Source organism: Ceratotherium simum, chromosome 12 (genome assembly GCF_057802395.1).
Source record: "Ceratotherium simum simum isolate JZ-2026a chromosome 12, ASM5780239v1, whole genome shotgun sequence".
In the NCBI taxonomy this organism is placed as follows: domain Eukaryota; kingdom Metazoa; phylum Chordata; class Mammalia; order Perissodactyla; family Rhinocerotidae; genus Ceratotherium; species Ceratotherium simum.
Window position 1 is genome coordinate 42,361,360 of NC_141911.1, and position 22,577 is coordinate 42,383,936.

Consider the following 22,577-nt stretch of genomic DNA (forward strand, 5'->3'; position numbering starts at 1 on the left):
GTTTTGTCCTGTTCCCTTACTTGGAATGTATTCCTTTGCCTCCTCATTTTGCCTCTTTCCCTGTGCTTGTGTCTACGTATTAGGTAGGTCAGCTATGTCTTCTGCTCTTGGATAGGTGACCTTATGTAAGTGATGTCTTAGGAGACCTGCAGTGTGCTTCCCTCAGTTCTCAACGTTCCAGGGGTGACACCTATGTGGGCTGTGTGTGTCCTTCTGTTGTGGCCTGTTTGCTCTCCCTGTAGGTGCCCAGGGAGGCCAAGTTATGCTCCTGGCCAGCTGCTGTAATGCTCAGCTGCTTGTAGTTGTTGTGGGCCCTTCAGTCTCTATCAGGTGTGGGGAGCCCCAGCACAGTTGGCTGCAAGTTCTAACACCACATTTGTGTTGCAGTATTTCTTTTAAGTGAGTAGGCCCCCAGCCTGGCAGGTTGTTAGGCTCAGAGGCTTACAATTGCTATAAGCCTCCAGCTTTTAGGTCTCTTGTCAGCTCTCTGAGGATTGCAGCTGGGTGGGGCTGGCCTCAGGCACGGGAGCACCCAATTGTTTCAAGCTTTGGAAGGTGGGACAAACCCCCTATGTGGGTCTTTGAGAAGCACAAGTCTTCTCAGCTGACAAGCCCTGCTGCCCACAGGTCCACACACACAGTCAACACAGTCCTGCCCCGTGTGCGCGCCCCGACCTCCCAAAGAGGACCCAGTCTCTCCACGGCAGGAGCCCCACACTCTCCACCTGCTCCTTGTGCCTGCCCTGCGCCACTGAAGTTGGCTCAGTTGCCAGGCTGCAGAGAATCCAGTCACCAATCTATGCAGGCCCACAAGTTGCCTGAGGGCTTGTTGTTGGGTGGGGCCAGTCTCTAGGGCGGGCTGCCTGCCCTGGCTGAGCTGGATTAAATCGGTGCTCTAGCGGGTGGGGCAGACCCTGGGCTAGCAGGCCTCAGGGAGAACTCCAATGGCGTCTGTGTCAGCACGCCCACACCAGGCCACAACAATGGCCGCCGCCAATGTCCCAGTCCCTGGAGAGGTCTCACCCCTCACCGAGATGCACTCAGGGCCTACCAGGTGAGTCTCTTTTCACCAAAGCACTGTGCACCTTTCTTTCTGGTGATTTTAGGTTGCTTTCTGAAATGGATGCGTTTGCGCGTGGGCCCTTTAAGAACCAGTTTTAATGTCTTTGTGAACCAGCTTTTCTGGGGGTACTCCCCAATGTTTTAGTAGCAGGCAAAGTCAGATATTCTGCCGCTGGTCTCGATTGTGATGGGTCCACATATGCCCACAGCGGGGGCGCTCCCGGCTCAGGGCCCCGCGCCTCCAGGGAGGCTGCGTACCTGTGAGCTGCTCCGGTGGCCGTGAAGCTGGCGGCTTGTGAAGGCGGCGTTTCTTCTCTCCAGAAGGGAGTCTCTGCCTCTTCCACCTCAGTTAGGGTTGTCCGTTGTTGCAGGAGTTCCTCTTATCCAGTTTTCAGTTCTGTCTCAGGGGTAATTTTTCCACAAGTAGTTGTAAATTGGCTGTGTCCACGGGAGGAGGTGAGTTCAGAGTCCACCTACGCCGCCATCTTGACTTCTCCCCCTTCTGCACACTTTTAAATATAAATAATTATTGTGTTGTTTTTTCGTCAACTTAAAATTTCAAAGATCTTTAGTTAAAGACCTTGATTAATATTGGAATTAATTCATAGGTAATCTTTAGAGGCATGGATAATATCCAAGTAATACAGGACACAAAAAAATTGGTCACCAAGCATAATATTTATTTTAAAATGTTATTACCATACCTTTAAGACATGTTAATGAACATTTTTATTTTTCCTACTTTGAATATAAAAGGAATATGATTTTAGAGGTTGTGTAATGTGTGCTCACAAGCTTCTCTTGTCTGCCAAAATGCTTGTATAAGACACACAATTCTCAATTCCCTACCTTTCATTTTTTGCTATGAAACAGAACTTGCTACCTTGGTTAAAAGTTGTAATTAACATGGAAGGATGAGAATCTATGTAGAAAAATAATGGAAAATAAATACAACTGTGTATGAAAGGTAATGGAACGTATTTTTGTTTTTTTAAAGGACAAAGAGAATAGTTTTGTCCTAAAATAAAGTGTTAGTTGTTCCAGAATATAAAAGAACATAGTGAAATGAGAAAATATAAGTAGATATAGCAAGTTGTAGAAGGTTTGAAGAAAGTAAATTTTCTTTGGCTTGGATTATGATACCCAAAAGGATGAGTCTAAAAAGAAGCAATGAAATATGATGATGCATTTTTGATAGATTTTTTCACATGGGGAAAAAAGGATTTGTGAGTCCTTTACTGCCAAAGATTACATTAATGCAACACCAGAATTTGGATTTTCTCTCTGCTAAAATGACAAATTCAACTTGAAATATTCAGCTCCTCTTAACAAGAAATAATAAAAGGTTACTCTTTAGCTTTTGTACAATTTTCCAGACAACAGAGACTCTCTACTCATCAGAATAACTTTTTGTTCATTCTGCTGGCTTTGTAATGCCATTGATTATCTTTTTAAAAAAACAAAGAGCAAAAGTTACTTCTGAAAGAGGAAAGGTATCTTAAAATTAGGTTACCTTTTGCTATATCTATTTTAAGATATTCTTTTGACATTGTGATTAATAGGTAGCCAGGCTACAATAATTATTTTTCTTAGACACCTAGATTCTTCTCTTAATCAAGTGTCTAATCTCCTCTGATAACTCTTTTGATTTTGTCCTCCTAGAATCAGATCCTATACTCGGAAAAATATCTTTTTCAAGATATCTTTAATATCTAAATGATGTTTGGGGTTTTCCAGAAGTCCCTGGGTACCTACAAAGATTCTTCTTTTATCTTATTAAAGGAGGAATACTAGTAGTAACTAGGTTGTTTGATGTGCTCAATATTTCTTAATTAGCCCAACACTATGGTAAGAGCTGCTTGGGAAAATGTGTCAAGTCAGGAGAAACTCTGCCTTCCCTAAGTTAGTTTTGCACAGGAAAATACTATTAATACAACTATGTTTCAGAGATTATCCACATTACAGAAAAAATTGGAAGGCTCCAGGATGGAGGCAATGTCCTCATAGTTCATAACATGTTTGACCCTCGGGGGGAACCTGAATCAAATCCTTAAGATATCATTATGTATTATAACCCAACAGAGAATTTACTTCCATTGAATCTCATAATGTTGCTACTGTAGTAAATTAATCACTACCATTTAGTCCTATCAACAGATGGCTTATACTTCCCTCTCATGTTTGCCTAAAGGCTTAGTATAAGCTGCAGTCTAGAAATGTGGTCCTCAAAAAAGATGTATGTTCTTAGGGCCTCAGAGAAAAGATTGTACTTGTTACTGATACTTCAAGGGATAGACTTTTGAGTACAAGCTTCTAAGCCAACATCGTTTAGACGACTATCAGACTTTACCAGGGGACTGAGTCAAGATTTCTGAAGCTTTTTTCAATCAAGAAGCATCCAACTTCATGAAAGCAGACTGCTGACCAAGATCCAATGGAAAAAGAATTGATTAAGTAGGACTAAATGAGCTGATAAAGTAAATCTAATTGTGGTTATTGATTTGGGACTATTATTTGTAATATTTTTCACTGTACTATTTCCTTTTTTTTTGTGAGGAAGATCAGCCCTGAGCTAACATCCACGCCAATCCTCCTCTTTTTTCTGAGGAAGACTGGCCCCGGGCTAACATCTGTGCCCATCTTCCTCTACTTTATATGGGATGCTGCCACAGCATGACCTGACAAGCAGTGCATCCGTGTGCGCCCGGGATCCAAACCCAGACCACCAGCAGCGGAACATGTGCACTTAACTGCTACGCCACCAGGCCGGCCCCCAGTGTACTATTTCCTGATGGATGTATGAGCAAGCCATTTCTATTTCTTAGTGGAATATGCTTTTGCAAAATGAAATGATACTTTTTAAAAGCGGTATCTTTTTCTCACTGACCCATCAGTGGACAGGAATAGTTACAGAGTCTCTACTTTTCATGGCAATATAGTTATTTCCATAGGTCCACTAAGATTCTGTTCTTTTTTACCAGAATATAATTAGGTAAATCAATTGTGCAATCAAGGATATGGCTGGAGTGTCATATTTGAGAATAAATATCGTTTATTCATATATAAAGAGCCCACAATTAAGGGAAAGGGGTGGTACATTTTTTGTGACCAATGTCTACAAAGCCCTTCCAAGATACAGATCTGATAAGGAGGGTCCCTGCCTTACAGAGATTAAGATCATTTCCTGACAGTTCAGGAACCTCAGCCAATTTGGAAGACCTCAAGGAGAGAGGAATTCACCAATATTACATGTACTACAAGCAAAACTTGGTGGAGATGAATCTCTTGTGTTTGGTTCTTAAACTTGAGAAAGAAGAGCGAATAATAGAGGCTTTTAAAAGTTCAATTCTATATTCTTGATGAAATCTCCACGCAGAATTTAATTCTGTGGGCTTAGTAGTTTCCCAACTCTGTATAACTTTAGATTTGATGACCATTCAGAAAGGACATGTACCCACGATACTTAACACCTCTTGCTGAATTTTCGTAAATGAAACCTGAGGCCAGCCTTTTTGTGATAAACAATATAATCTCTGATGACTATTTATTATCACAAAGAAAGTCGGTTAAAAACTACTCTAAAATTTGTAAAAAAGGAAAAAGGATGACTGCATGCTTTTTTAATATCATAGCAGAGCATTGTCTAATAGACTCATCCAAAGATTATTTTTCTATATGATATGCTTTAGGTTAATTCACTATTTACTCATGAGTAGGCCTGGACTCTGTGCAATTATATGTTTACTTTTACAAGGTTTTAACCAGAAATTTTGTCTGTCTGTTGTCAGAGAGTTTGTCTGTTAGGCTTGCAAATGATTGCTGTCTGATAGGAAAGGTTACTATTTATTGCTCTATAGGAAATTAACAAGTTTTGAGTGTAACAAAGTTATTTCAGCACGCCTTTCTAAATTGGCTATATAAATCTCTTTGATACTTTTTGATGTAGCTTAATTATTCTACTGGCTCCCTCATTAATGAGTTAAGTATGTTTGACATGTTCTCAATATACATTTATGTGGTTCATGACTTTAACTTTTTAAAAAATTATACTTTGAATAGCATATTAGCTTGAGAGGGTAACAATCCAGACATAGCTATTAGCTCCTAAATAACATATTTGTAATTTAAGTAAGGTGCCACCTTACTTAAGTCAGGTAGCACTTTATTGTTTTATATTTTTGTAAATACATAGACATACATTTTTATTGAAGTAGCCAAACATAATGTTCACCAACATTTTTGGGATTCGTGCAATATTTAATTAAAGACAAATACTTACTGTTATATTCCGATGTGCTGTTACAAGTCTCTCCTCTCTGGTTTATTACTAACAACGCCACCATAGAAAAATAATTCTACAACATTTATTTTATCATATCCCTTCAGTGAGGAATTATTCTCTATAAATGCTTACTTTTGTATAGAGTTCTGTGAAATGAGTTGGAGCTATTTTTGCCTCTGTTCTCTGGTTTACCTTTCTAGATGTTACCTATTCCTCAAAACTCAGTTCAAAGCTCTGGATCTATGAAACCTTTCCTTAATCCTTTTAATGAACTTATTTGCCACATAGCTCTAATCATATACCTTTATATTATTGGCTAACATTTCTGTTGAAATATTTTGTTCATATGTTTCCCGTATTTGATGTTCAGTATCAGGAGAGTGACTATGTCTAATATGTGAACAAAATTTGACCTATTTCACAAAACCCACTAAATTAAGTCAATCACCTCCTTTTCAAAGCATTCTATAATATTGAAATCCTCCTTGATTATGTTATTAACCATGTGTTGCCTTATAACAGCTATTAGATTTTTTCTTTAACTATTTTTTAAATCACATGTAGCTATTTAGCATTTAGTCTTTTTTTTTTCCTTTTTTTTTCAAATGGTCTTTAAGGTCATTGAAGGCAAAACCTGTGACATACTGTATGATATTTGTATTCCACAAGGCATTATCACATTGTTTTTCATAATAGTAGATACTCAATAAATATCAGTAATTTAATTTTGTCTCTTAAACATTGCTAATTTTGATTTTTGCCCATATTTGAGTAGAACACAACTTTTTAAATTGCTCATAAATATTTAGATTTTTTATGGGACACGTACATTGTCCTAAATATAAGGCTGGCTTTCTCAGTATTTTCTAGAAGTATGCAAATATGCCAATATAACTCTTTGCTGGTCGTGATCTCAACTTCCAAATTCAACTCAACCTGGGAAAACTTAAAACTGCTGCTTCAAGCCAAGCTTAGTAGATGAATTTTCCTCCATGTTCCATGCTAATATTAGACCCTGCTTCACTCCATAGACTATACACAGAAATCCTAGGCCAATATATGTCAATAGTATAAATTCCAGTAGTTACTATTTTGTCTTGTTTTTCCAGTCAGCAGTTTCATATCTACTCCAACTCTTTTCTTATCGTATTTCCAGCTGGCAAATGGCTATTAATTAATATGCATCACTTGTAGTGATTGTTTATTTTCCTACTTACAATATTCTATAGCCTACTGTCTGAGATTTTTTAAAAATTTTTGAGTTAATAAATAGTGACCAGTCATAGAGTTTCAAATTTAAAATCTCTTAAATCTTTTCTAATTAGTCTTTCTTCTTTACTACTCTACCCAAGTTGTTTTTAGCAAAGTCACCGATTTCCTACAAGGTGCTAAATCCGATGGTCAATTTGTCATCCTTGTCAAACTCGACCAACCAGCAGTATTTGCTCCAGTTTATCACTTCCTCCTCCTCCATATGCTTCCTTCACTTTCGGGAGATCTCACTTTCGGGAGCCCTACCTCACGGGCTCATACTTCCTCCTCATCTCTCTGGTCTTTTAATGCTTTGACGCCCCACAGAACTAGCTATCTTCTATACATTGTCGAGGTAATTTCATCTAACCTCATTTAATATCATAATTTTATAGGTATCTTCAATTTAGAATGTTCAAAAGCGAACTCGAGGGATCCAGCCCCTCAGCATAGCGGTTAAGTGCACGCGCTCCGCTGCTGGAGGCCCGGGTTCGGATCCCAGGTGTGCACTGACACACCGCTTGTCAGGCCATGCTGTGGTGGGATCCTACATAAAGCGGAGGAAGATGGGCACGGATGTTAGCCCAGGGCCAGTCTTCCTCAGCAAAAAACAGGAAGGATTGGCATAGATGTTAGCTCAGGGCTGATCCTCCTCACACACACACACACACACACACACACACACACACAAAGAAGTGAACTTGAGATCTTCCCTCTAAATGCATTCTCCTTCCCCATCTCAGTTATGGGCAACATCACCCTTCCAGTTACTGTTTCCCTTCATCTCATACCTTACATCTAGTCCATTGGTAGTTCTATTTCAGAATATACTCTGACCATATCTTACCACATCTGCTTCTCTCATTCTGGCCCAGTCTAAGATCATTATTGTAATTGCTGAAATAGCTCCTAGCTGTTCTCCTGCTTCCGCTTTTGCCTCCCTTGCCACCCCTCCACCAAATTTTTGTTGTTACTGACACAGCATTCAGGATAATCCCTTAAAAATAAATCAGATCATGTCACTACTCTACTTTTCAAAACCTTCACCTCAGGGCATTTGCACTTAGTGTTCCCTTTGCCTGGAATACTCTTCCCCCGTATATCCATGATTTACTTCTTCATCTTCTGGGTTTTTATCACATTCTTAGTAAGCCCTTCCTTCATCATCTTGCTTAAAATTCTAATAACCCTTCCCCACAACACACACAAACTTCTTGCTCCCTTTCCAGACCTCCTTTTTTTTTTTCACTACATTTATCATCCTTTATCATACTATATGTTTTACTTTTTTGTTTTTTAATTGTTAACCTCATCCCTTCACTAAAGTGTAACTTCTCTTAAGGCAAGGTATATTTGAATGGTTTCTTCACTGCTATATTTCCAGTATCTGGAGAAGTACCTGGCATACAGAGGAGACCAATAAATGTTTATTGGATTACCTAATTATTTAGTTTTAAAAAAATCACATAAGGCAAGTCCACCAAAAGCTTGAAATAAATATATCTGTATTTTCCATACTGATGTGGTGACAGTCGGAAACAATGAGAAGCCATCAAAAATTGTGACATATTTCCATGTAGCATTGTGTTTAGACCAGACTATGTTTATTTTATTTTTATCTGCTCCAATTTGCAAAGAATTTATAACAGCTGTTTCAATTTGGATGTTGGTAGGTATTTGAATAAGTCTTAAATTGTGGATAGGACAATCAGCCCATCCTCTAAACTCTCCTCCGACCACCCAGGATCTGATCAGCAAGACATCCAGTCCAATTTCAAATTATCTCTACAGAAAATTATCTCTATGTTGGCACCACTTCAAAGTCATTAGTCTTCCAGAAATATTTTTCAGATACTAAATTGAAATCTCCGATCATTTGTTACTAATTATTTCCTCTTTTTCTGAACTCATTGAGGAACAACAACTAATCATTATTTTTATCTTAAAATAGTTAATGACTATTAATAAATGTATTATTGCTGTTGTTCCACTTAGATCTAATATATACATATATATATTTATATTTTGTATTTAAACCTTCAAAATTACCAACTGCCCTGCAAAAATATTTCTCCTCCAAGCATCAAATATTGCTCTTACATTTAGAAAAAACATTAACACAAAAAGAAAATGCTAAATGATACCTCAGAATATTAGATCCCATCACTAATGGATATAAGCATTTGTTTTTGTAATTGTGACACTAATTATCATGGACTGAAAAATGACTCCAGTTACTATCACAGGAACATAAAATTTAATAGACTCTTTCTCAACATTACCTTCATCGGCTGAAATCATAGAATCTCAGAATTGGAAAGCACCTTAAAGTTACCTAATTCAATGTTTGAATGTTTGAATTGGATAGTTTAAGTGATTCTGTCAGCTTGTGCTGAGATGATACAAAGGAAAGTGACAACTGGAAAGGGATGTCACATAGATAGCTCATCTTTGGAGAGTAGTCATCATGCCCTGGATAAAAGATGTCTTTTTAGGCTTTGTCCCTGTCTGAGGGCAGAGAGAGAAAATTCAAGCAAAAATTCACATCACCTTGTATTACTGTCAGAAGGATACTTTTGTCCCTTGATACTTTCAATCTGAAGCATACTTGTGCTGTACTTGGTTTTCTTCTTCCTCTTAGAAATAACAGGTCTCAAAGTAACTACAGAAGAAAAACATGATAGTGACTGCACAGAGGAACTAGGAGATCACGGCACCCACATTTTTGCTCAGGCGTCATAGGTTTCTACACAACTCTTGGCCGTGAAAGGTGCCTAATAGAAGCCCGAGGGGTTAAGGAAACCATCTCACCTTTAAAGACACCAAGGAAGATTCCATCTGTAATACTCACATATTCCAGTTTGTATTCCATAACTTATTTGGTGACAATGATGATGATGAATTGTCTGCCAAGTACTAAGTACTCTAAGTACTCTCCAGTATTAACCCGTTAGTCCTCCCAACACTCACAGGAGAGAACTGTTATTATTTATTCCTGTTTCACAGATGAGGACACTCAAGCAAAGAGAGATTAGGAACTTGCCTAAAATCAAGTATTTCAGATGCTGGCTTACATAACTTTATTTCTCATGTGAGCAGACAGAATCCCTCTTCTTTGAACTTATAACACACGAACATTATTCATTTGATTCATCGGCTACTTATTTCTCTATTTTAGTTGTTCAAGCATCCCTTTCTAAAATAACAGGGTTGTTCTATGGACCGGAGACTGTGGCTGGAGTTTCTGCTGCTCTAAACAAATAGCTATTGCACCAAAGTTATTTTTCTTTTTAAAATAAACTTTATTTAAAACAGATTTAGATTTACAGAAAAATTGTAAGGATAATATACAGAGTTCCTGTATACCCCACCCCCAGGTTATTAACATCTTACATTAGTTACCAAATTAATAGTCTTAACTTGGATCATAGTATTTTGTATTACCATTTAATGTCCGTGAGATTAATAGTAATGACCCCCACCCCCTTTCATTTCTGACATTGGTAATTTGTATACTCTATGTTTTTTCTTGGTTAACCTGGCTAGAGTTTGATTTTATTGATCTTTTCAAAGAACTACCTTTGGTTTGGTTGGTTTTCTCTATTGATTTCCTGTTTTCGATTTTATTGATTTCTCCTCTAATTTTTATTATTTCTTTTTTTTCTGCTTATTTAAATTGCTCTTCTTTCTCTAGCTTTCTAAAGAAGCTCAGAATATTGATTTTTCAAAGTTATTCTTTTTTTAGTGTATCGTTTAATGCTACAAAATTTCCTGTAAGCACTGCTTTTGCTATATCCCAATAATTTTAAGTTGTATTTTGATTTTAATTTAATAATTTTAAATCTATCTTGAGATTTCTGACTTAACCTCTGTGTTTTATTTAGAATTGTGTTGTTTAGTTTCCACATATTTGAGGACTTTCCAACTATCTGTCCTTCTATTATTAAGTTTGTTCTTAATTCCATTTTGGTGGAAGAACATACTTTGTATGGTTTCTATATCCGAATGTGGTCTATCTTGGTGAATGTTCCACATGAGTTTGAAAGAATGTATATTCTTCTGTTGTTGGATGAAGTATTCTGTAAATGTCAATCAGACCAAGTTGATTGATGGTACTGTTCGGGTCAGCTATATTACTTGTTTTCTGTCTGCTTGATTTATCATTACTGAAAGAGGAGTATTTAAGTCTCCAACTATAATACTAGATTTGTCTCTTTCTCCTTTCAGTTCTATCAGTTTTTGGTCCACATATTTTTATGCTTCTTTGTTAGATGCAAAAACATTTTTAATTGTTATATCTTCTCGAGGAATTTACCCTTTTACCATGTGTAGTACCCCTCTTTTACCCTGATCATTTTCCTTGTTTTGAAGTAATTTTTGTTTGAAATGGCTGCTCCAGCTCTTTTGATTAGTTTTAGCACAGTGTATCTTTCTCTGACGCATTACTTTTTCTTATTAAGGTGAAATTCACACATAAATTAACCACTTTAAAGTGAAAATTTCAGTGGCTTTTGGTATATCCACAGTGTTGTGCTACCACTGCCTCTATCTAGTTCCAAAACATTTTCATTACCCCAAAAAGAAACACCATACCCATTACACAGTTACTCTTCATTCATTTCTCCCTCTAGCCCTGTATCCCCAATGTGCTTTCTGTCTCTATGGATTTTCCTATTCTGGATATTTCATATAAATGGAATTATACAATATGTGGCCTCTTATGTCTTGTTTATTTCACTTAGCATAATGTTTTTGAGATTCATCCATGTTGTAACATGTGTCTATTCTTAATTCCTTTAGATGGCTGAATAATATTCCTTTATATCTGTATAGAATAATTTGTCTCTCCTTTCATTCATTGGTGCACATTTGGGTTGTTTCCACCTTTTGGCTCATGTGAATAGTCTGTTCCACTCCTGTGCTTTTAACCTGAGTCTTCATATTTAAAGAAGGTTTCTTTTAGACAACATATATTTTCATCTTGTTTTCTTTTTTATACACTTTGGTAATCTCTGTCTTTTAATTGGTGTTTTTAGACCATTCATGTTTAAAGTGATTATTGATATATTTGGATTATTTGTAACTATTTTCTATTCATTGCATTTGCTCTTTGTTCCTTTTTTCCCTTGTTTTTCCATCTTCTGGTTTTAAGTAAGCATTTTATATTATTCCATTTTATTTCCTCCTTAGCTTATCAATTACACTTCTTTACAAATTTTTTTTAGTGATTGTCTAGAGTATGCAATATGTGTTTTTTAGTAGTCTATGTCTACCCTCAAACAACTATACCACTTCATGTGTAGTGCAAGTACCTTGTAACAGAGTGTTCCCAATTCCTCCCTCCTGTTTCTGATGGCATTGCTGCCATTCATTTCACCCATCCACGTGCTATAATCACCAAATACATTGTTATTATCAGTCTTTTAAACTAACAGGTGTCTTTTAGATCAATTATGAATAAGAAAAATAAAAGATTTTTTACCTTCCATTATTTCTTCTCTGATGTTCTTCCTATCTTTATGTAGAAACAAATTTCTGACCTATATCACTTTTAATATTTCCTGCAGGGCAGGTCTTCTGGCAATGAATTCCTTCAGTGTTTGTTGGTTTCAGAAAATATTTTTCCTTCAGTTTTGAAGAATGATTTTGCTCAATATAGAACTCTAGGCTAATGTGTTATTTTTCAACACTTCAAATAATTCACTCCCCTCCCTTTGCTTGCATGATTTCTGATGAGATATTCATGTTTTTTTTTACCTTCTCTGGATTCTTTCAAGTTTTCCTCTTTGTCTTTAGTTTTCTGCAGTCTGAATATGATATGCCTAGGTGTAGAGTTTTTGGTATTTTTCCTGCTTTGTATTGTCTGAGCTTTCTGGATCTATGGTTTGTTGTTTGTCATTAATTTTGGAAAATTCTTGGCCATCATTGCTTTAAACATTTCTTCAGCTTCATTCTTTCTCTCTTCTCCTTCTTGCAGTCTAACTAGGAATGTTTTATGCCTTTTGAAATTGCCCCACAATTCTTGGCTGTTCTGTTTTTTTGTTTTTTTTTCCCCATATTTTTTTCTCTTTGCATTTAGTTATTTAGTTTTGGGAAGTTTCTGTTGGCCTATTTTCAAGCTCACTGATTTTTTTCCTTGGCTGTGTCCAGTCTACTGATGAGCCCATCAAAGTTATTTTGATTTCTGTTTCAGTGTTTTTGACTTTTAGCGTTTCCTTTTATGTTTCTTAAAATTTCCTTCTCTCTGTTTATAGTACCCATCTCGTTCTTTCATGTTGCCTACTTTTCCAAAGTTCCCTTTTTTGGGTTTCTCTTCCTTCACTACACTCTTTCCTTTGGTGGACTTACCAACTCCCATAGTTTTATCACTGGCAGGCTAATGAACTCAGATTTTTATTTCTAGCCCTGAGCACTTTTCAAAATCCTTACCCACGTATCTTATCATCTTTTACAGACTGTCACTTGAATGACCCAACATTATCTCAAAATCAACACATCCAAAACCTAATCAAATGTCACATCTACCCCAATCCCCACCCCTGACTGCCACTTGTCCTACTTCTGTTAATGTTACCATCACATGAAAGAAAAAATAATCTTGAATTGATCTTTGATTCCTTCCTTATCCTCAATATCTACATTGAATAATTTGACAAAGATTCCTCTACCACTGTGTAGAGGAATTATCTCTTTCTCCATTTTACTTTCAGGTATCAAGTGCAAGTGATCATTAGATTTTACCTTGACTTTTACAATTGCCCTCTCACTGTCCAGTGTTCCCAGTTTTAGATTAGTCTTTCTAAATGCAACTATGATCGTGTTATTATATGTTACTGTCTGTCTCAAAAACCATCAATAAATCCATTTTGTTTACTAAAGTAAATGCAGTTTCCTCTGCTTTGAACTTAGTTTCCTACATAATGTGATTAAACCTATCTTTTTTAGTTTTTCCTTCCTTCGATCCTCAAATTCCCATGGTTCATCCAAAGGTAAATGCTGCAGATTCTACGTCATAGTTCCCAGCCTCCACGCTCATTCTACTCTATTTTTTTTTTTTAATTTTTGTTTATTGCAGTAACATTGGTTTATAACATTGTAAAAATTTCAGGTGTACGTCATTGTACTTCTATTTCTGCATTGACTACATCATGTTCACCACCAAAATACTAATTACAACCCATCACCACACACATGTACCGAATTATCCCTTTCACCCTCCTCCCTCCTCCCTTCCCCTCTGGTAACCACCAATCCAATCTCTGTCCCTATGTGTTTGTTTATTGTTGTTATTATCTACTACTTAATGAAGGAAATCATACGGTATTTGACCTTCTCCCTCTGACTTATTTCACTTTGCATTATACCCTCAATGTCCATCCATGTTGTCACAAATGGCTGGATTTCGTCATTTCTTATGGCTGAGTAGTATTCCATTGTGTATATATACCACAGCTTCTTTATCCATTCGTCCCTTGATGGGCACTTAGGTTGCTTCCAAGTCTTGGCTATCGTGAATAAGACTGCAATGAACACAGGGGTGCATGTACCTTTGCAAATTGGTGTTTTCAAGTTCTTTGGATAAATACCCAACAGTGGAATAGCTGGATCATATGCTAGTTCTATCGTTGATTTTTTGAGGAATCTCCATACTGTTTTCCATAGCGGCTGCACCAGTTTGCACTCCCACCAGCAGTGTAGGAGAGTTCCCTTCTCTCCACATCCTCTCCAACACATGTTGTTTCCTGTCTTGCTAATTATAGCCATTCTGACGGGCGTGAGGTGATATCTCATTGTAGTTTTGATTTGCATTTCCCTGATAGTTAGTGATTTTGAACATCTTTTCATGTGTCTGTTGGCCATCTGTATATCTTCTTTGGAGAAATGTCTGTTCAGGTCTTTTGCCCATTTTTTAATTGGGTTGGTAGTTTTTTTGTTGTTGAGATGCATGAGTTCTTTATATATTTTGGAGATTAAGCCCTTATCAGAAGTATGGTTTGCAAATATCTTCTCCCAATTGTTAGGTTGTCTTTTTGTTTTGTTGATGGTTTCCTTTGCTGTGCAGAAGCTTTTTAGTTTGATGTAGTCCCATTTGTTTATTTTTTCTATTGTTTCTCTTGCCCGGTCAGATGTGGTGTTTGAAAAGATGTTGCTAAGACTGATGTCTACTCTATTTTTGAAAGTCTCCTTTGGCTTTTAAAATCTTTCTTCTCCCTCAACATCCATCTCACATTTTCTGTGGACTATTTCCTTACTTTCCATCCTTTTTCCTTCGTCCTCAGATTGATGAGAATTTCTATTTCTTTGAACCCCTACAAAAACAGTTATAACTCTAAAATTATCATTTTCTTTCTTGCTTTAGTTATTTGTTTCACTGTTTTCTTTCCCTTCTTCAGGGAAAGAGAGAAAGAAATGTTGCTTTAATTTCTATGTTGCTTTAATTTCTCAGTGTAATTTCTGACACTTAATAGTTTTTTGTTTTTTGTGAGGAAGATTAACCCTGAGCTAACATCCGTTGTCAATGCTCCTCTTTTTTGCTGAGGGAGATTGGCCCTGGGCTAACATCTGTGCCCATCTCCTACTTTATATGTGGGACAACGCCACAGCATGGCTTGATAGGTGGTATGTAGGTCCACGCCAGGGATCTGAACCTGCAAACCCCAGGCTGCCGAAGCAGAGCACTGATACTTAACTGCTATGCCATGGGGCCGGCCCCTTAATAGTTATTTACTATGGATATATTTGAATTGGATAATTATACATTTTGCCTCTCTTTTCTAATTTATTTATATAGAGTGTACATTTGGAGTGGTAAATGCAGAAGGGGACAGGATCTAAATACAAAATATTTATTCCAGTTTTACTTTAGAAAATCAGAGTTTGGCAGCTTCACAAAGAGTTAAAATAACAAGTCTGATCATGAAGACATTCTAATAACAGCAAGTGATGACTAGGTATCAAAACCTCCAGAGTCTCAGTAGTTAGCAAATCCATATGTTTGGGTATGCCCAATGATAGGCCTTAATACCATAGCTTCAAAATTGATAATTACATATAATGAGGCTGCTGAAAGTTTGTTGTTTGCTTCAAGAATAACACTGCCAGCTCTGGTTCGAATTCATTAAGAAGCATTTTCTCTTGGGTGTTTCATAATGAGAAAATGTCTTGGTGCCAATAAACTTCTCATGTGATTGATGCTTGAATGCAGAGCTCTGATGCCCTTAGGAACCATTATTGCCAAGCCCATACTTTAATATCTTGGAAAATCACTGATGCCTGAAATGTAAGTCCAGAGTGGAAAAATCAGCTGATGAAAGAGGTAGACCACACTAAGGTAATACTCCAGGGGCTAATTGTGGCCTTGAAGAAAGCAAAGCGACTTCTAACCTCCTGCCAAACTTTAGTGTATGTGTCCACCTGATGTTTGGACTTTTCAACTGAAATGTCTGAGAACTATCTTCAGTTTGGAAGTTTTTGCTGTTAAAAATATGTGAATTCCAGGATTTGGGTTTTACTTTTCTTTGGTCTGTGTTTACATTCCGGGTGTTCCTCAGGCCCCTGGGTTGCAGTTTCTCTATAAACACTTTAGTGATCAAAAATTCCATATTTTATTTTTGAAACTGTTTTTTATTTTGGTGAGGAAGACTGGCCCTGAGCTAACATCTGTTGCCAATCTTCCTCTTTTTGCTTGAGGAAGATTGTCCCTGAGTTAACATTTATGCCAATCTTCCTCTGTTTTGTATGTGGGTTGCTGCCACAGCGTGGCTTGATGAGTGATGTGTAGGTCCACACCTGGGATCTGAACCCACGAATCCAGGGCCGCCAAATCAGAGTGCATGAACTTAACCACTAGATCACTGGGCCAGCCCCTCAAATCTTTTTGTAATCAGTCTTTTTTTTTTTTTTTCCCTGAGGAAAATTTGCCCTGAGCTAACATCTGTTGCCAATCTTCCTCTTTTTGCTTGAGGAAGATTCTCCTTGAGCTAACATCTGTGCCAATCTTCCTCTATTTTGTAGGTGAGTTGCTACCACAGCATGGCCCCCAACGAGTGGTGTAGGTCCATGCCCAGGAACCAAACCTGGGCCGCTGAAGTGGAGTGCACCAAATTTAACCACTAGGATGCAGGGCCAGCCCTGTAATCAATCATTTTTGAGCACTGGCCTGAAAGGAGAAAGTTATGTCCCCATAGCTTAAGTAAACCTAGGTGAGAAAAACACTACTTTTCTCCTATTTTATCAAATTTATGAGATCTTTTGCATTTCTTCTTTCATTCCTTGTTTCCTTTCATTCTTGTTGCATTCATTCATGTGAATGACCCTTAATCCAAAATATGTTTTTGCGTCAGACATATACAAATATGAATTAGATTCTTAGTCCATAAGATTACAATCTACAAGAAGAAAAGAACCACATAAAGAAATAAATGCAATAGTCTGATCTAAGTAATTATTGAATACAGAAGAGATCCAAAGGAGTTACTGATCAGTTTTACCCGGATTGGGGTCAGAAAGTCTTCATAGAGAGAGTGATGCATGAGTTGAGACTGCAACACTGAACACGTGTTTGGGAAGCAGACCAATAGGTATAGATCAACCTGGGTTGAGGAAGCAACATGATCAATAGCTTGGCAATGTCAACATGGTGCATCAAGAGCACCGCAAGTCATTAGAAATGGCAAAGGTACAGGAGAACGATGACAAAGGATAAGTCTGGATTACTCAGTATCTGATGAACCTCTTTGCACTACTCTCAAGAACAAATTGACCTTTTCTCTTTGGTTCACATCCCTGTAGTCCTTTTCTTTCATTATCCCATGATAGTGCTATGAAATGTTTCTCTGACCTTCAATTGACTCTCCAGCTTGCCCACAATATCTTTCCCTTCATTATATAATCCTTGCTCTAATTCTATTATCTAAGATTTGCTTTTGTTTTGCAAATTTTCTATCCCCAAACATCTTTATATGATACATGGAGTTTCAGAAGAAAATTTTAAATCCATACCCTGGACCACACTGTTCTTGAATACCAGTAACATCAGCACACGTTAGCATTGTCAATATATTAGTTAGAGACAGAGAGAAGAGCAAGCGTCAGTGTCTATCACTATCATCTCCAATGTAAATGAAACGAAGTTTACATCTCCCTATTTATCTGTTACTACATTCCCAGAAAATGACTGGATGTGTTTTCACCGGATTTGGTCTGACCCAAAATATAGAATACAAGGTGTCATGACATCCCTCATTGTAGGGGAGGAATCACAAAGAAGGCTTTCCTTTTCTCATGGAAATAAGGTTTAGTGGAAGCTCATGTGATTATTAACCAGGAGAAGCATGCGATAGTGTTAAAAGTGTGCAGTGGAAAGGAACAGGCTTCAAATCACAAGTGACAACAGGAGATACTTTGAATTCCAAGCCACAATTTTTCAATCAAAATACTTCTCAAATGGAAAACCCTAATTAATTGCTCTAGAGTGAGTTGAGTAGAAATGTATTTTGCTTATTTATTTATGCTTCCTTGACCGTCTGTCTGTCAGAGGCTATGGTTCTCCCAAACAAGGGATAGGCCAGAATTTCTATCACTTATTTAATGCGCACCATGATGTTCCAGGAACAGTCTGTAGGTCCTGTACTTACACAATGGTCTTCATCTGGCTATTCCTACAGCCCTGTGCATTAGGTACTGTCATTTGCATTTTATAGATTACAAAAACAAGACTTAAAAAATAAACAATGCGGTCTAAGTTACATCATGTGGTTAGTAAGCAGTTAGTAAGCAATGTGGTATCTGGCTTCAAATCCCAAGCTCATAACCACATTGATTCTAGTTAATGAACTAGATAGAATTCTGTTTAGAAGAAGGTTGAAGCATAATGTTGTTTATGTATGGTAGAAATAATCCATTCTGACTCGGAGGAGTCAGTTTTGTGGCAACAGGACTTTGATTCCGGCACGATGAGTCAGCAAAATGCCCTGGGTTTGCATTTAGACACACAAGAGCCTCTGCCTCCACAAATGTCCATTGGCATTCTTGTGCCCTTGAATGCAAGATCCCCAAAGTGGAGAAGAATTGGGTAGTGGACTGTTTTTGGGAGAAGTGTTGTTTTTCTACGTTTGCCCCTTACTTCCTGTGTAACCAACTTAATCTAATATTCCCTTACCCATTCTATTGAACTTAAATTTTCCTAAAACTTTAAGTAATGTTTGTGGCCATCTGAAGGATTTCTAAAGGATTTTGACATATCTAATGTAATGTTTAACACAGCCCCCTAAAGCTATAGTTCTTTATATCAGACAACACAAATATGCTGGGAGTGTTATAGTTTCGGGTCTCTAATATATTTTCTCAGATATAATATTTTTCTTTTTATTTCTCAGGAAACTCAACTCAAAGTTCTTCTCCAGGGAAAATAATTCAGTCAAAACCCCAAGTCATTTTAGTGTAGCACTCTAGAAACTAGTGGTGCTACTGAGGAAATAATTGTTTCATAAGATAACTTCTTTAAAAATAAAAGCTTTCACAATATCCAATTTGAGTAGAGTACAGTACGTTATTATGGAACTAATTTAAAATATGGAATCAACAATGATGCCTTATTTCGAAGATTACAGCCTTGAAGCTTTCTCAGAAATCATGATGCTGTGTTTGAATTCTTTTAGAGGTTATCTAAAGTGATGGCAAATAATAAAAAGATATATATCAAGACTTTAATTTTAAAAGTGTAAGTGAAAAATGAGTAAGCAGCCTTTTTACTATACCTCGTGTGTTGAGGGGTCCTCAAGACTACCCCCAGGTTTGATGATTCATTAGGAGGACTCACAGGATCCAGCATATAGTTGTACTCTCAGCTGTAATTTATTACAGCTAAAGGATGCAAAGCAAAATCAGCAAAGGATAAGGCACATGGGGCAAGATCTGGAGGAAACCAGACACAACCTGCCAAGAGTCTTCTCCCAATAGGCTCACATAAGATGGACTTAATTTCTCCAGCAACAAATGTGAAATGTGTTCTACCAGTGAAGCTCATTAGAGACTCAGTGCCCAAGGCTTTTATTTGGGGCTAGTCACATAGGCACCCTTTGCCCAGCAAATGCCAAAATTCCAGACTCCAGAAGGAAAGCAGGTGTTCAGCGTAAACCACATTATTTGTACAAACACTTTAGGCACAGTGAGTCACTCTCATCAGTTCTAGGAATAGTGGGAACCCTGCTGAAATCCACGATCCCAGGCATCAGCCAAGGGGCAACCTTGCAAGCAGGTCTAACTTGTTATCCTGTCTAAAGGTGGCAGTCTCAGGCCTGCTATGTTAACACTTTCTGCACACCTTGACAGCTTGAAAGTAGCACCACTTCCAGCCTGTGGGACTCACTCACTGGCACAAACAGAACATAGACAGAAAACTGAAATTTGTAGGGAAAGAGGGAAGAGGATAAGCAGTGACAAATAAACATCAAGCAATAGGATATATTGGAGCATATGAGGAAGCCATTTGGGGTAAAACTAATTCGGCTTGAGTTTGTTTTTCCAACAGGGCCTGTCACCTTTAGACGTGCATTGTGTATCTGCTTTACCATGTCCCAAAGAGAAGAGTAAATGCCCTTAAGATAAGGATGCAACTTCCTCCACATTGGCATTTCCTTAAGGATAAGCATTTCTCCCTAGGCTAGGATTTGACTGCTGCACTCATCCTGTGACCACCTAGCTCGAGACAACAGACCTGACACCAGCCATGCCCATGGAGACAGCAGACCTGCTCCCTGCTGTGTCCATCAATAGCTATTCTGGCAGGGTGATCTTGTGGCTATTGTAAAAGGGACATTGCAATCATATGTGATACATGCTCTTTGATGGTATATAACCTCTCTGTACACCCCACTTCTTTGGTGCCCTTCGTTCCTTGGGGAAGGAAGGCCCCGGGCCATGGTCCTCAAAAGTTGGCTCATAATAAACTCACCCCAATTTTGATTTATAGATTGATTACGGATTATTTACGTTGACAGCAGGCTCCTCAAAACAACATCTGGAGGCGATGATAAACTGAGCTATTTCACCAGAGAGAGGCTTGAGGCTCCAGGAAGCTCCTGCCATTTCACAAGGCCTTTGAGTCTAGAGCTTTACCTAATGATGAGGGCTTAAAAGTGAGGGGTACTGACCTTCTCAAGTACATTTTCTCAAGGAAATAATAATTAATTATAAAAGATTCAGATCACCGTGTTAATGTCATTTGGCATGAAATTACCCTTCTCCTGATTGGGACCTGAGTGATAGTCATTTTTTCAGTCCCCAGGAGGGAACACTGGGCACCTCTTGTTTCACTGGCTGGCTTCATGTGCCCCATCAGCTCGAGCTCTGAGATCAGCGAGGATAAATTCCAATTGGCCGACCTCAGACTCTCACTCAGGGATAATAGGAGCTAATTTAGTTCTTCGTGATGATATGATAATGCTCCTTCTCAAGGGTATGAAATGGAAATCAGTTCCCCTTGTGAAATACCAAGAGGGAGGAATCCATGGAACCGGAAAATAAGTTTGGCTTTTTGAGGCTAAATTTGCTCTTTTGCTATAAACCCTAAAACTGTATTGTATGAGGTTTGGATTAGAAGTCAGCAGGAAAATGTAAAGGAAAAAGAATGTCTGCAATTACCATGATGACAGTTCTCCATTCTTCCCTGGGGGTCAGTGCCTAAGAAGAAGAAAATGGATGACAATTAGCTAATTGTTCTGAAGTGTTTCAGACAGGTCTGATTTTATGCTAAGGAACACAATTAAATTCTCTGAAATACCCTCTCCAACACAAGAACTTCTCCCTGGGGAGCACAGGAAGCCAGGAGAAAGGATTTAAGAATGAGTTTCTGCAAATTGTTCTTATAATTTCCATTCCTACCTTATAGGCTTTGAAAAAGCAGAAGATAATTTGGGCAAAAATTAAAACATGCATCTGTAGCTAGTTTCTCAAGTGCTTTATAGAGACTTTAACCTTGCTGTTTTAAATAAGATCCTGATTTATATTCAAAGTTTCTTGCTTTCTTGTCTTTCATCTCAAGCAATAAAAAAATAAACACGACATTTTATATAGCTCTCCCACAATTTCAAAATTTTGTATGCTCATGTATTCATCTAAAGTCTAAAATATTAAAGGAGGATTTGTTCATTAAACAAGGTTAGAGGAATTTTATGTTTACATTATCCTGTGATTTTAAAGGTGGAGTTCTTGCAAAGGATCATTATCCATGTGACTAATCATGTGGGTGCTTCCCATTTCATAGCTACTGCAATTTAGCTTCAGAGCCTGACACCATTGTTGATGCTGTTCCTTAGACTTCCTTCCACATTCTTGACAACGTCTTTCCTTCAAAAGAAATATTTCATTTTTGGTTCTTGCACTACATACACTTTATGTGTGAAATCCTTCCACTGAAAACTCTACGAAAAATAGTCACCTGGCTTAATTTTCACAGACATAATAAAATAGTATTTTAATTTGATTAAAATTATTTTCATTTGTATTTATTCGTTTTATAACCATTCCCATAAATGATGAAAGCCTAAAGTGACGAAGAATATGGATTCAGGTCATTTCAGATTAATCTGTGGTGTTAAAATGTGTACAAAACTAAGTGATTTAGACAGCCCTTGCCTTAGAAAAGCTAAGCTAAACAAAGAATATTGAAAAACTAAGAGAGACAACTGGGTGACAGCGCTAACTAAAGCATTTTGTACAGACTTTGACCAGACTTGAACTAAGCCTGGATCAGACCATATCCATAGAAACTAAACCTTGAGGTTCAAAATGTTTATGAGGTGCCAGCTCTCTAGACATTTACTTTACATTCTTTTACCAACCATGCCTTCTACTGGGGAGCTGAAGATTAGATTTATTTTATACTTTGTCCAAACTTAGGCCCAATCTAGAATTTTGAACCTATTTTCTTACTCTGTTTTGGCAGATTATTACATTTTTCTCCTCTTGGAAATGGAAGTCA

The 22,577-nt window shown here is 37.6% G+C and overlaps 1 long non-coding RNA gene across 1 annotated transcript in view; it reads left to right on the plus strand.

The window, feature by feature from the left end:
• The first annotated feature begins 981 nt into the window (after window positions 1-981).
• The window catches only part of LOC147915843 (uncharacterized), a 44,598-nt gene continuing 23,002 nt past the window's right edge, over window positions 982-22,577 (plus strand). Inside the window, exon 1 of the long non-coding RNA XR_015553818.1 lies at window positions 982-1,054. This is a non-coding gene — a long non-coding RNA (uncharacterized LOC147915843). The remainder of the gene's footprint in view (window positions 1,055-22,577) is intronic.